Raw genomic sequence first — 14,113 nt, 5'->3', positions numbered from 1 at the left:
AAAAATAGACAGAGAATAAGATAAATGATGGAGGAGGAATGAAGTGAAGTTGTGCTGAGCTCCTTATAGAGGAAGTGATGAAGAACTAATTTGTATTGGCCATTGATAAGTTGAGGATGCATATTTTAAATTATAGATAAATCATGAAAAGAATGATGAACAAATGTATAAACAACAAGATGAGAGAGATAAAATAGAATAATGAATAACTAGACAATTCAAAAGGAGGTTGAGAATGGGAATAGAGTAGGTGATTACAAATTTTAAAAAGGATATATTTAAAACCAAGTGTGCCAGAGATTATATTAAGTATGAGTAGACTAAATTGCCAATTGAAAGTGAGGAGATTATCAAGTTGGACTTAAATTGGTACTCTGCATTCTGTGACTTATGGAGATACAGTGTCAGGTGTAAAGGATGTAGTAATATGCATCACACAAAATAAACCAAAAGAAAGACTATAAAGCTGTATGATATAAAACGGGTTCCCAGTTAAGGCACCTGTAGAGATGAAGATGTTCCATAATAAAAGAATCCAATTCATTGCTTAAATGCACACACCCATGGAGCTGTAAGACCTACAGGGATAATTAGAGGTATCCATAGAGTTAGAAATTTGAACATATCTCTCTTGTTGACTGATGTAATCGACAATAAAAACCAGTAAAGCTAGACACAGCTTGAACAAAGCTAATTAGCAAATATCATCTAATTATAGCATCTTGCAATGAATAAATGTACACATTTGTTTCAAGTGCACATAGACTATTTACCAGCATCTTTCATACGGTGAGTCATAAGGCAGTTTTTACATTTCACAGGGTTGAAATCATAAGAGTGTGTTTCCTGACCATTGCCACTGCTATCAGTCTGTAACAGGTAATGGGGGAAAGTATCCCTGTATGTTTAGAAATTTTAAGTGAGGCTGGAGTGATGGCTCAGAGGTTCAGAGCATGTGCTGCTCATGTAGAAGGCCCGGGTTCAGTTCCCAGCACCCACATGAGTAGCTAACAAAGGCCTGCAACTCAATCCCAGTGATCGTGATACCCTCTTTTGGCCTCTGCAGGTACCTGCACAACATGTGGTATACATAAACCCACATAGGCACACACATGTCAACCCAACTGTTTCTGTGAAAAGAAATTTAAGTGACCATGGATCAAAGAAGGCAGGCCAGAGATTGGAAGCTTGTGACAGTGAAAGCTATGACCGATCAAAATCTGTGAAATGTAGCTTTAAAAAACTTTATAGCCTCAACTGCATGTGTTAGTAAGGAAGAGAGACAAACAAACAAACAAACAAAAAAAGTCAGCATTCTCGACATTAATTTCAATAAGTTTAAAAAGGAACAACAACCAAAAAAAAGCACCAGCTGGTTCTGGTGGCCCATGCCTATTATCCCAGCTACTCATGAGGCTGAGGCAGGGGAATTTTAAGTCAGAGGCTTTCCTGGGCTTACAGAGTTCAAACTCAGCCTGGGCAGCTTCGTGAGCCCTTGTCTCAAAATTGAAAAGTAAGATGGGGCCTGGGGAGATATCTCAGTGATGTGACACTTGCCTAGTTATTTACAACCAACAGTTAAAAAAGGCCATAAAAGAACATTCTTTGAATTTTTTTAAACAGGTGGAAGGAAGGAAATAAAGACAAGAAATGTAGTGAGATAAAGCAGACACCGGAACCAAATAACTAATAAAAACGAGCAAGTCCTGATGATACCAGCCTAGAAATAGCACCGGAAACGAATGTGTAACTAGATTGAAAAGCTAGGAATGGAGTGTCATGAATAACCCATAGTAATATATTTGAAATTTTAGAAGTAATTGACAAATTTTTTAAATGCTACTTATCCAAACTCGTATAAGAAAAATAACAGTCTGAGTGGTTCCATATCTACTCATATGAATATGTAATTAAAAACTTTCCCATAAGGAAAACTTCAGAGCCAGATGGTTTTACTGTTGAATTCACCAAATATTTAAGGAAGAAATAACACATATTTTCCACCAACTCTTCCAGAGAATAGAAAAAGCAGGAATACTCCCAACTTGTTTTAAGAAGCCAACAGAATTTTGATTCTAAAACCTGACAAAAACATTATAAAAAAGGAACATTCCAGGTCAGCTTTACTTGTGTATCTCCATTTAAAAATCTGAATTGGAGGGTGCTAGAGAATGACTTGGCCATGAAGAGCACTTACTGCTCTTGCAGAGGACTGGTTCCCAGCACCCCCAGCAAGCAGGTCACAACCACCTGGGATTCTAGTTCTGGGGGATCTGACACCCTCTTCTGGCCTTCATAGGCATCTGTATTCATGTGATGTACATAAACTCACAACAGCATCACACACACACAGTTTAAAAAAAAATCCATTTTAGCCAAGCAGTGGTGGCACATGCCTTTAATTCCAGTACTCAGGAGGCAGAGTCAGGGAGATCTCTGTGAGCTTGAGGCCAGCCTGTTCTACAGAAAAAGTTCCAGGACAGCCAGCTCTACATAGAGAGACCCTGTCTAAAACAAACAAACAAAAAACAAACAAACAAAAACGAGTAGAATACTAGCCATATGAATGCAGCAAGAGAGTGCTATACAAAGATCAAGTTGACTGTCTTTTGGAAATACAAACCAAGTGTGACTATTTGACTCAGTCAGTGTAGCTAAAAACATTAATAGAATGAAGAAAACAACAATATGATCATCTCAGTAGCTATAGAAAATACAGGTGACATAGTATTTCTGCTTATTAAAAAGGAAAACTCTCAGCAACTAGTAATAAGCTTTTTACTCTTAGAAGAAATTCTGTAGAGCTATTTTGTGCTGTTAAAGGTCGGCTACATCATACTTAGTTGGCAACGTGTTAAAACTTCTGGAGTCAGAGAGGCGACAGATGATACACCATCTCGGACAGATACACTCTCTCACCACTTCTAATCGTGACTGAGTGGAAATTCTAGCTCGTGTGATGAGACCAGGAAGAGACAGAAAGGCTTTTGGATTAGAACGAAATGAATAAAACTGGAGTGACTGTGAGATTAAACTACTGGAGGTAGAGAAAACACGAAAGAAACTTTAGTTAAACCGTTGGGGCTGAGAGGGAGTTAGCATGCTTCTGGTTTCATTGTAAACATGGACAAGTGAGTGGAAGTTTGGCTTTCCACTCATTAATAGAAAATGAATTTACATTGGAGTAAGAACGATCAAACACCTAGGGGTAAGTCTAAGACTCAAAGACTTGTCCATTAACGACTCTTAGCTATTACTGAAATTAACTAAAGACCTAAAGAAATGACAGGATATAGTGTGCTCCTGAAATGGAAGACACACGTTTTAAAAGATGTCAACTCATCTTAAAGTGATGTAGAGTCTGTAATCCCATCAAAATCTAAGGAGTTTGGTGAGTGTGAAAATATATGATAATCCTGAAACTTATATGGAAACACAAACTCCAAGAATAGACCAGACATCTTGAAGTAGTATAAGAAAGTTTTATTTTCACAGATATTCAAATCTACCATTATGCTGGAGTAATTGGAGGAAAGCTGGGGTTGGCCCAAAGCTAGACACTAGACCGGTAGAAATAAACAATCCCAGGATAAACTTGGGCACATACAGGACACAGTGCTATAACATACATGGCCCCACAGGAGAAAATGATAAGATGGTCATATAGATATATATGTATATATATATATATATGTATGTATGTATATATATATATATATTTTTTTTCCAGAGCTGAGGACCGAACCCAGGGACTTGGGCTTGCTAGGCAAACGCTCTACCATTGAGCTAAATCCCCAACCCCCTTTTATATATTTTTATTTATGTGCCTATGTAAGACATGTGCACCTTGGGTGTGCAGGTGCCCCCAGAGACCAGAGGAGGGCATGAGATCTTTTGGGACTAGAATTATAGGTGGTTGTGGGCTGCCATGTTGATGCTGGGAATTGGTTCTCTCAAGAACAGTAAGTACTTTTAACTGCTAAGCCATCTCTCAGCCCAGGACAGTCTTAAAAAAAAAATCCTGTGATGATTCATTATCAGTATAGAAAAAATAATACATTTTGATCATACCTAGACCTATCTCTACTAAGCATTATATAGAAGTGTAATGAATAAAGGATTAAAACTTCCAGAAGTTAATCCAGGATAGTGTACTCACAATTTTGGTTGGAAATGAATTTACAGGATCCAGTAAAGCCAAATAAAAGGAAAAGTCAGATAAAACTGAATCGACAAGAATGAAGAATTTAGTCCATCAAAACACAATTAAGACAGTAAAGGGTAAATTAGAGATAGCTGCAGCCTGTATAAAAAGAAGACTAAATGCCCAATAGAAGAACGAGGAGGTAGGGGCTGGAGAGACGGCTTGGTGCTTGAGAGCACTTGCTGGTCTTTGTTGTTGTTTCAGTTTTGGTTTTTTGAGACAGGGTTTCTCTGTGTAGCTTTTGGAGCCTGTCCTGAAACTCACTTTGTGGACCAGGCTGGCCTTGAACTCACAGAGATCCACCTGCCTCTGCTTCCTGAGTGCTAGAATTGAAGGTGTGTGCCACCACCGCCCAGCACTTGCTGCTCTTATAAAGGACCTGGGTTGGATTCTCAGCACCTACATGGTGCGCACAACCATCTGTAACTCTGGTTCCCGGGGGGATCTGATGCCCTCTTCTGGCCTGTGTGGGCACTGCACTCACCTGTACACATATGTGAAGGCAAAATACTTATACACAAAATAAAATCTTTTTGAAAAATGGGCAAGTGAATTATACAGGGGCTTCACACAAAGAAGGCTGGGACAGTTCAGTAAACACAAAAAAGCTGTTTATGTTTATAAATCTTCAGGGGAATACAATTAAGAAATCACATGCAACTGGGCAGTGGTGAAGCATGCCCTTAATCCCAGCACTGGGGAAGTAGAGGCAGGTTTGAGGCTAGCCTGCTCTACAGAGCTAGCTCTAGGACAGGCAAGGCTACACAAAGAAACCCTGTCTTGAGAAAAACAAAAACAAAAAAGAAAAATCACATGTAGTGTGCCTCCTTGTCTGCCACGATGACTTAAAACATTGAGTTGGTGAAGACTTCAGGAAGCAAGAATCCTCAGACACTAGTGGTGAGAATGTGCACTGGTACCACCACTTTAGAAAAATCAGTTGCCATGAGTGAGCAGTTCTGTCCTGGTACAGACTCAGTGAAAATTATAGATAGACATGTTCCTAATAGCCTAAACAGAAAATTAACCAGTGCCCATCTGAGTCTAATAAAATGTCAACCTGTGTGTACACAAATTTGTGTGTGTGTGTGTGTGTGTGTGCACAAATTGTTTATGATATGGTTATATAAATGAAAATGATATGTTAATAAACTCATTTCTTACCTGTGCAACCCACATGGGTTTTGCTGGCCTCAGTGTGTGAAAGAAGCACTCTCCCCCAAATATATTACATTTATGAACCTCAAAAACTAGACGGAGTGAAACTACAGCTTATAGGCAGGCAGCATGCTTCTTTAGGCTCCCGAGACAGGGTCCACTGGAAAAGCTAAGGTGATGCTTTGGAGGACAGGGTGCTAAGTGGAAAGAGAATGGCCAGGGCCTCAGAGTGCTAGCTAGCACTCTGTCTTTTGTCTTGCATGATCACATGGGTGTTGGCTTTGCAAGAGGTCATTAAACTGAGCTTTTCTGTCTTGCATGCTTTTCTTTGTGTAATGAATAGTTCACAGGGGAAACATTTTAAAAATAAAAACCTACTTGAAGACCGCTTTTAAGAGTCTTAATCAATCTAAAATTGTCCATTGATTTTCAATTTTGATAATTTTCACCTGTCCCCCTTCTTTTGAATTCACATTCTGTTCATATTGTGAGACAATTTTTACTGATTGTAAATCCTATCTTCCTTAACAAACATTATACTTTTTGGGTTGTGTGTGTATAAACTCCTTTGTTGCTTCTTTCCTTTCCTTCTTTCCTGTCTTCCTTCCTTCCTTCCCTCCTTTCCTTCCTTCCTTCTTTCCTTCTTTTCTTCTTTCCTTCCTTCCTTCCCTCCCCCCCTTTCTTCCTGCTCTCTCCTTCCCTCTCTCCCTCCCTCCTCCTTCCCCCCCTCCCCTTCTTCCTGCTCTCTCCCTCCCCTCTCTCCCTCCCTCCTCCTTTCCCCCTCTCTCCCTTTCTTCCTGATTTCCCCATGCCTTCAGGTTGACTCTCCGTTCAATTTGCTCCTGTCCAGTTAGGTCAGATCACGCATGACTGCCGCTTTCTCCAGTTCTGGTTTGGCCTGGTTCCCTCTCATCCCGTTTTAGCACAGCGTTTGTGTAGGGATTCATTTTTTCACTTGTCTCTTATATTTTTCCTGTTTCCTGGACCCCGTTTCTTTTTCTGTTTTCTTTTGGCTCGCTGCTTTTGGTGGTGTCCATCCACTGCTCGTTTCCTAAGTGCTGTGGTTTGGAAACTGTTTGCCCTACAGAGGTTCATGTGCTAGAAGGTTGGTCCCCAATATGAACAACATTGAGGTGGGCGAACTTTGAATAGGCCTGAAGGGACATGACTATATTATGCAACACTGTCAGTAGCTGATGCCAATGACCAGGGAGTGGATTGAGTCTACAAGTGTGCTGTTATAAAGCAAGGCCACTCATATACTTGGTCTCTCCTATATCTAGCTCATCCCTTTCTGTTTCTCTGTTGTGCTGCACTGGAGCCAGCCAGCTCCTTCTAGAAGGCCAGCCCCATGTTGTTTGGCCCTCCCAGCCACTAAAATCATGAGCCAAATGCCACCTCTACAAAATACGCAGCCTCAAGTTGTTTTGCTATATTATAGCATGAAGCAGGCTAAGATCTTAATCACAGGAGCTAAGGTTTCCAAGAACTTAATCTCCGACCATCTTTCATCTCTCTGTCAGTTGCTTCTCTGTTACTGTGATAAAAGACCATGACCAAAGGCAACTTCAGGAAGAAAGAGTTTATTTTGGCTAACAGTTCTGGGGAGATAGAGTCCATTATGATGGGGAAAGCATGGTGTGTTAGCATGAGCAGGAAACTGGCTGATCACATTTTCACCCCCACACAGGAAGCAGAGAGTGAGAATGGGAAGTGGGCTTAAGGCTTCAAAGCTTGACCCCCAGTGACAAGGCTCCACCTCCTAAAGGTTCTATGACCTCCCCACAGTGCCATGAACTGAGGACCAAGTGTTCAGTAAATGAGCCTGTTGGGGACCTTCTAATTACCATAGTCTCTTTTCATATATAATAATAGGTTGAACATCACTTTTGGACCTGCTGAGTCTGAAGTGGCCCATGTGTTCAATGGAAATGATGTGTAGCAGGCAGTTGAACATAGAGACAAGAGAGCATGATTGGAAATAATGATCCAGACACCACTCACAGAAAGACAACTTTTGGAATTATGAGAGTTGTAAATAGAGCATGGAGCGTATATAGCATGACACTTGATGGGCATGTTAGTGTCTTTAGTCTCATTGCCTAAAACACCCAGAAGAATTTGTTTTCTTTTTCCTGTCCAAGACAAGAGCAGGATGTTTGCATTCTTGCCTTAGTGCGTTCTTGTGGTTTCCTTGTGACCTGGAGCTGAATGTCAGCTTCCAGACACCTAGAAGTCCACTCACATTCAGATTTTGTTAGGAAACTGTATGAGGGTTGAGGGTGTGAGAAAGATAGATGTTGGGAGTTGGTGATACAAAATGGTGATACAAATGATGGGAGGTTTGTTTTGTTTTTTGCCAACTTGATACAAGCTACATACAGTTATCTGGAGAAAGGAACCTCAGCTGGGAAAATGCCTCTTTTAGATTGCCTGTAGGCAAGACTGTGGGGCATTTGCCAGACTGCTAATTGATAAGAGGAGGGCCCAGCCCTGTGGAAAGTATATGAAGTCCTGAGTCAATGTGTACTGTTGACTTGAGCATAGACATGCCAAGGACTCCAATGCCTCAGACCCGTGGGAATGGCAGGGCCTTCTCCTGATCTGAGGACTGATGTTGACAGTATGAACAGAAAGTATCAATCACAGCTTTCTCCTCCTGGGTGATTATAGCCTGAGACTGCCCCCCCACCCCCACCCCACAGAGACTTCCTACCCAGATTAGCTAACCTGCCTCCTCCTTCAGCTGTCTATAATAAATCCACCCCTCCTCATTCTGCTGTCTATAATAAACCCACCCCCTTCTTGCTTCAGCTGTGTATATTAAACCTACCCCCTCCTCATATGTACCTTATATACCCCTCCACGGTATATAATAAACAAGCTGAGTTTCTGAGCTGCTAGTGTGTCTCCATCAAAGCACAGGCCCCACCCAGTCCCAGCTTTTCTGTAACTGTGCCTGTCATTTCTTCATCACATGTCACCCCAGTCAGTTCAGTCCCAGAGCCGGGCAGGTTCTGGGACAGCCTGCTGATGATGGCGCCACCTCTGGGCAGGTGGTCCTACATAGTCAAGAAAGCAGGCTGAGCAAGCCAGTAAGCAGCAGCCCTCCATGGCCTCTGCTTCAGTCCCTGACTCTGGAGTTCCCTTAGAGATGGACTATTACCTGGAAGTATAAGATGAAAGATACTCTCTCCTCCCCAGGTTGTTTCTGGTCATGGTCTTGATCTAATGCAGAGGCACCATTGAGCTTCTTTGTGTCTGAGAGTGGGAAGTGGGGATTTAGAGGAATCTAAATGGGATGGCAAATGTCAGTGCAGCTGTCCTGTATCATACAAGCAGATGCCCCTACTCGGTGGTGGAGATCCTGGAAGGACTTAGCCTCAAGTACCATGGCCCTGGAAGCCACACCTGAGGACTCCAGTGGCCCCATTTGGAACAAGTTTTGGAAAGGCTGCGAAGGAGTTCCTTGTTCTTTGAGAACTGTGTAAGCCCCGACGTATTCCTGGGGCCCACGAAGAGGGAGGTCCCTAAGCAATGGTTTCAATGAAATTTCAATTAAGTGAGGCCTGGCAACCCAGGTTGACTTTGATTTAGAAGGAATGAATTTGTGTCCCTTGCTCTCACTTTGACAGGTTCTGGAGCAACCGAGTTACCAGTAAAAATAAGTCCCCCGAGAGATCCGCGGGGAACATGTACTTAGGGGAGGGCTGTCTTGATTCTGGGGAGTGACCCAGATGTTGGAATAGAATCATCTAATCATCCAATAGAATCATTGGGTAATGGACAATTGTCTAGAAATCACCTATTTCCTTCTTTTGCCTAAAACAAGGTTGGCATCTCTCTTTGAGGGCTTATTTGGGACTGTTGTTGGGTCCTTAGCTCGTGAGCTATTCTGTGGGCTTACTTAGTTCGATTGAGATTCCTGCACTGTGGTTTCCCCTGGGCACAGAAAGAGACTTGGGTTAGAGATACTTAACATGTAGCCCTGTGGGGGCTTACACTGTGCTAGACACTGGACAAAAATCATTGCTCTTTGGCCTCTGTTGGAGCCTCATTTTGTTCTCCCATGATTGAGGTGAGGATGTTGTGGTTGAAGAAGAAGGAATTCTGAGCCTCAAACAAGTCCTGGGCAACTTGTTTCTAGAAAAAATTCTTAAGAGTAGATTTCCTCCCCTTGATTGATTCTTCTAGACTCCTCTGGCAAAACACTCACTCGGTGTTGGGAAAGATGGATGTCACATGATTTCAATTCAGATTGTGGCTTTGTTTTCATGTTTCTTTACTCCTTGGATCTTTAATTTTTCGTCTTCAAAATAGGGATAACATATCTCAGGTTAGGGGAAAAAATGAAAAGAAAATGTATTTATTTCTATATGCGTATTGAGTTAAACATTGTTGGGTATGTACTCTACAACAGTGAAAACTATAGCCGGGGTTCCCACTACCATTTGGTTGAAGGGATAAGGAAACAATGAAGAGATAAATGGGTCAATATGCAAGGTTTGTCCATCTTAACCATGACAACAGACACGGTTCTTCCCAGGATGCAGTAGCTGTACAGTGTTAAATGACAGTGGAAGATGATAGATAGTAAGACCACATTGGCTAAAACCGAAGAAGGGTCCTCTGGCTCTAAGGGCTCAGCTGGAGAACGTGGGATATGCAAAGGGGTGGGTTGGTAGTGCCAAGGGCTCTGTATGAGACAACCTGCGCTTGAGATACCCTTTGCAACATGGAAAAGGGGCTGCTGGGTATTTCCTCACAGGGCTTGGATGACAGTCATGGAATTTGAAAGTCCTCACTCATAAGTGGTGTCTACAGCTATAATAATTGGGTGCGATCATCCAGAGAGATGGGATAGGGGAAATAGAAGGGTCTCCAATGCCTGGAAGACCAACATTTATGAGACTGGACCAAGGACACACTGGCAGAAACGGAAGGCGTTCTCATTGATGTCCAAAGAGACCCAGGCATGGAGAATAATGATGAGAAAGATCGCATGGACCAGCCAGGGCTGTGTGTACAGTAGATACTCAGTGAGTATTAATTAGCCTCTCCTTTAATGGAAATAGCATCATTCATTCCTTGTAGGGCTTTTGAACTTTACATCCCTGTGTAAATTCAGTGTGTACTGACACCCCTCCCCATTTTGTCTTTTAAGATTGAAATATAGAGCCCTTGAAGAGTGGGGTGGGCCCCCTTTCTTTGAAGGCTACCATCACCAGCTTGCAAGTCCGCCATGAAAAATTTCTCTTTTTCCTTTGTAAGTTCACGTGATTTAATTTGCCTGAGTAACCTGCTGTCAGGTTCCTGTAGCATTCATCCTGACATCTAACTGAGTAATGAATGCTTTAGGCTTTTAGGAACCATTTCAGGTTTTTATTAATCACTGTTGTGATTGCACATATGAATTATGAAGGAGTTATTTTGGTAGTTGGATTTCCCCCTCAAAAAAAAATTTTTTTTTATTTGTTCATCATGAGCTGATAGCCCAAAGAGGGACATGGAGGCTGTTCTCGGGTCGTGGGAAGACATTCCAAGGTGTGTTTCACCTCCTAATTCTACAAGTGTGGATGTCTGAAGTTAGTAGTGAATGCTTTTCTTACTCCCTACAGTTTAACTAGAAACTATCCATGCTCCGCACCTCTGATATGAATTAATGGGAAATGTTTAAAGCTGGGTGACCTTCCGAAGGAATTTGTGGGTGTTGGTTCCCCTATGATTCCCACCATGAGTGGTGTGGGTGTTGATTCCCCTATGATTCCCACCATGGGTGGTGTGGGTGTTGGTTCCCCTATGATTCCCACCATGGGTGTTGTGGGTGTTGATTCCCCTATGAATCCCACCATGGGTGGTGTGGGTGTTGGTTCCCCTATGATTCCCACCATGGGTGGTGTGGGTGTTGATTCCCCTATGATTCCCACCATGGGTGGTGTGGGTGTTGGTTCCCCTATGATTCCCACCATGGGTGGTGTGGGTGTTGGTTCCCCTATGATTCCCACCATGGGTGGTGTGGGTTTGGTTCCCCTATGATTCCCACCATGGGTGGTGCGGGTGTTGGTTCCCCTATGATTCCCACCATGGGTGGTGTGGGTGTTGGTTCCCCTATGATTCCCACCATGGGTGGTGTGAGTGTTGGTTCCCCTATGATTCCCACCATGGGTGGTGTGGGTGTTGGTTCCCCTATGATTCCCACCATGGATGGTGTGGGTGTTGGTTCCCCTATGATTCCCACCATGGGTGGTGTGGGTGTTGATTCCCCTATGATTCCCACCATGGGTGGTGTGGGTGTTGATTCCCCTATGATTCCCACCATGGGTGGCGTGTTCCTTGGATGACCTCCTGGATAAATGTGTTGGTCTTTTGGAGTTGAAGTATCTCAACACCTGGAAAAAGATAGAAACTTAACCCATAAACATATAGGAAAAGAAAATGTTGTGGACTTCCAAAATTGTCTGGTTGTTGGAGATGAGTGTGCAGAATAGAAGGTGAAAGTTGGTGCGTGCTGCCCGGTCCTTCGGAGTCCATCCTCAAGCGTGAACATCAAACACAGTGTTTTGTCGGCAGCTCCTCCCCAGCCGCCATCCACAGACTCCTCAGACAGTCACAGGTTCTCTGCACGAACTGTTGGAGGCCCTGCTTCGTCATTTTCCTGGGGCTGGGGATAGTAGATGTGGAACTGCTCCTGCATTACAGAAAATTTTACTCCCAACTTTTTACTCTGACAAGGGACTTGCTACTTCATCCACTGGCCCCAGCACACCAGGCCAAGATGGATGTGATCTTCTGTGACTCTGCTACACTTGGGGAAAGGTTTCCAATAAAAGTCAAGGTTCTTAACATCAGCATAGGAATGGAGGCAGCCGATCCGATAGGATCTAGGGCCTTGACTCTTGAGTGGAAATACCTGTTATTGACCTCCCAGCCATTCTTAGTCTTCCTAAGTGGCTGGGGGCTGGCACAAGGAGGGAAGGAAGAGGGTGGGTTGGCCAGGCTGCGGACCTTTTACAAACTCAGGAGCTGAAGGCTCCAGGCCCAGCCGACACCTGAGCTGACTTGTAAGCGGTAAGGCGTGGCGGCCCAGTAGCCAGCAGATAGGCCACTCTTCTAATTCTGCAGTCTCTCCCCACAGCAGACTTCTAATCTGATGGTATTTTCGTTTTAATTTACTTGCAACCTGGTTTTCTTCTTGTTGGAGCAGCATTCCCGACAAAGGTGATAAAGTGGCTGGAGCTTAACATTCAGATCCCCTCCTCGTGTGAATGTTATATAATTATATATACATTTGGGCTCAAAGGTCCCAGTCTAACAAATTCCCTTCGCAGGAGCACCATTTGAGGGCCCATTCTCTCATTAATTTTATTTGACATTTATGTCAACATTACATTCCTCGCCTAAAAAGAGAAATCACATGAGTACGCAGGGGTGTGCTTTAAAGTGGAGTATTTAGTTTGGCAGTGAAAAGCAGCCAGTTCAGTCTGCTGTAGCAAAATGTTCTAAATTAGTCAATAGAAAGTGGTCTAAATGCACTCAAGTTAGATTGTTCTACAAAGTGCTAAATGCTGGAGCACGTGGCTCTTTTGATATTTCTAAGATCCCCTCCCTCTCCCCCCCGCCCCAATCTGGGCTCCCAGAGTTGACTGAAATGGGTGTCTGGGAAATTAGCTTGGGAGCCATCAGAGGCGTGAGAAACAGACTGAAAATAAGTCTTAGGGTAGCTGGAGTTGAATTGGCTTCAGTGAGACGTGGTGCAGAAATCAAAGCCCTGATTCTTCTGTTCGCCCGACTTCAGAGTCGGGGTCCGATAAGGTAAACGGGAACAGGTCCTGGTCCCAGGTCTACAGAGCAAAGAATTCCCCACCCACTGCAGAGGAGGGGTGAGGCAGTTTTGGGCCCCACCCAAACATCCAAAGCTTTGTTGTTTCTCTGACCATTTGATCCTAAGTTCCCAACATGGCCTAGGACTTCCAAAAGTAGACAGTAGCCGGGGCTGGGTGGGTGTAGGAACCCGAAGTAAGAATTTGTCATTTGCTAACATTGGTATTCTCCATGTCAGGGTTAGTTAGATCAGGAAGTACCAGGAGAGAAGGGAAGAGCTGTTTCTGAGGCCCAGCCTCAAGCCAAGGGCAGCCGTCCCTCTCAGTGCTGAGGTGCTGACTGTCCCATAGCTTGTGGTCCTTGTCTCTGGAGCTCCACCATGAGTCGTAGGCTAGGCTTTCGCCCTGCAGAGAATCCACCAGTGCTGGCCAGGACCTGCCTTTGACAAGCACGGGGAGTGGACCCCTCCTCACGTTCTCTGTCTTGTCTTTCTTCCGGAATTTTTATATCTGCTCCCTAAGACTCCCTCCCCCTCTGACCCCCCCCCCCCTCTAGATTAGGCCAGACCAGCCTTCCAGTTCTCTTTATGCGTCCTTCAATGGGAAGCTGAAAGGTCACGTGGTGGGTCACCAGCTGACCTGTGAGCCCATGCAGATGGCAAGGTCCCTCAGCGTCTTCACTGGAGTGATTTTTAATGATGGCCTTCTGGAGTCAGTGTCTCTTGGGACCCCTCCGTGGACTGGTGGAGGGGGAAGGTTTTATCTGAGACGACAGAGGTGGAAGGGCGATATGTTTCCTGAAGAAGAGTCTGGCTTAGCCTTTTTCCAAGATGGCTCCGACACCCATGTGTCCCTTTGGCCTTGGAGGCTCCTTTCTCCTTCCTCTCTGCTCTGGCTGCCCAAGCTTCTGGCTACCTCTGCTTTTTTGTCG

General features: G+C 43.8%; 1 protein-coding gene across 10 annotated transcripts in view; it reads left to right on the top strand.

Moving 5' to 3' along the window:
- Foxn3 (forkhead box N3) overlaps nucleotides 1-14,113 on the top strand; it is a 401,288-nt gene that overhangs the window by 23,394 nt on the left and 363,781 nt on the right. The gene's annotated exons all lie outside the window — the stretch shown is intronic.

The sequence above is a fragment of the Peromyscus californicus genome, unplaced genomic scaffold, assembly GCF_007827085.1.
Source record: "Peromyscus californicus insignis strain IS unplaced genomic scaffold, ASM782708v3 Scaffold_15__1_contigs__length_86483966, whole genome shotgun sequence".
In the NCBI taxonomy this organism is placed as follows: Eukaryota; Metazoa; Chordata; class Mammalia; order Rodentia; family Cricetidae; genus Peromyscus; species Peromyscus californicus.
The sequence above is the reverse complement of the archived record's forward strand: the minus strand, read 5'-3'. Positions and strand labels throughout refer to the sequence as shown.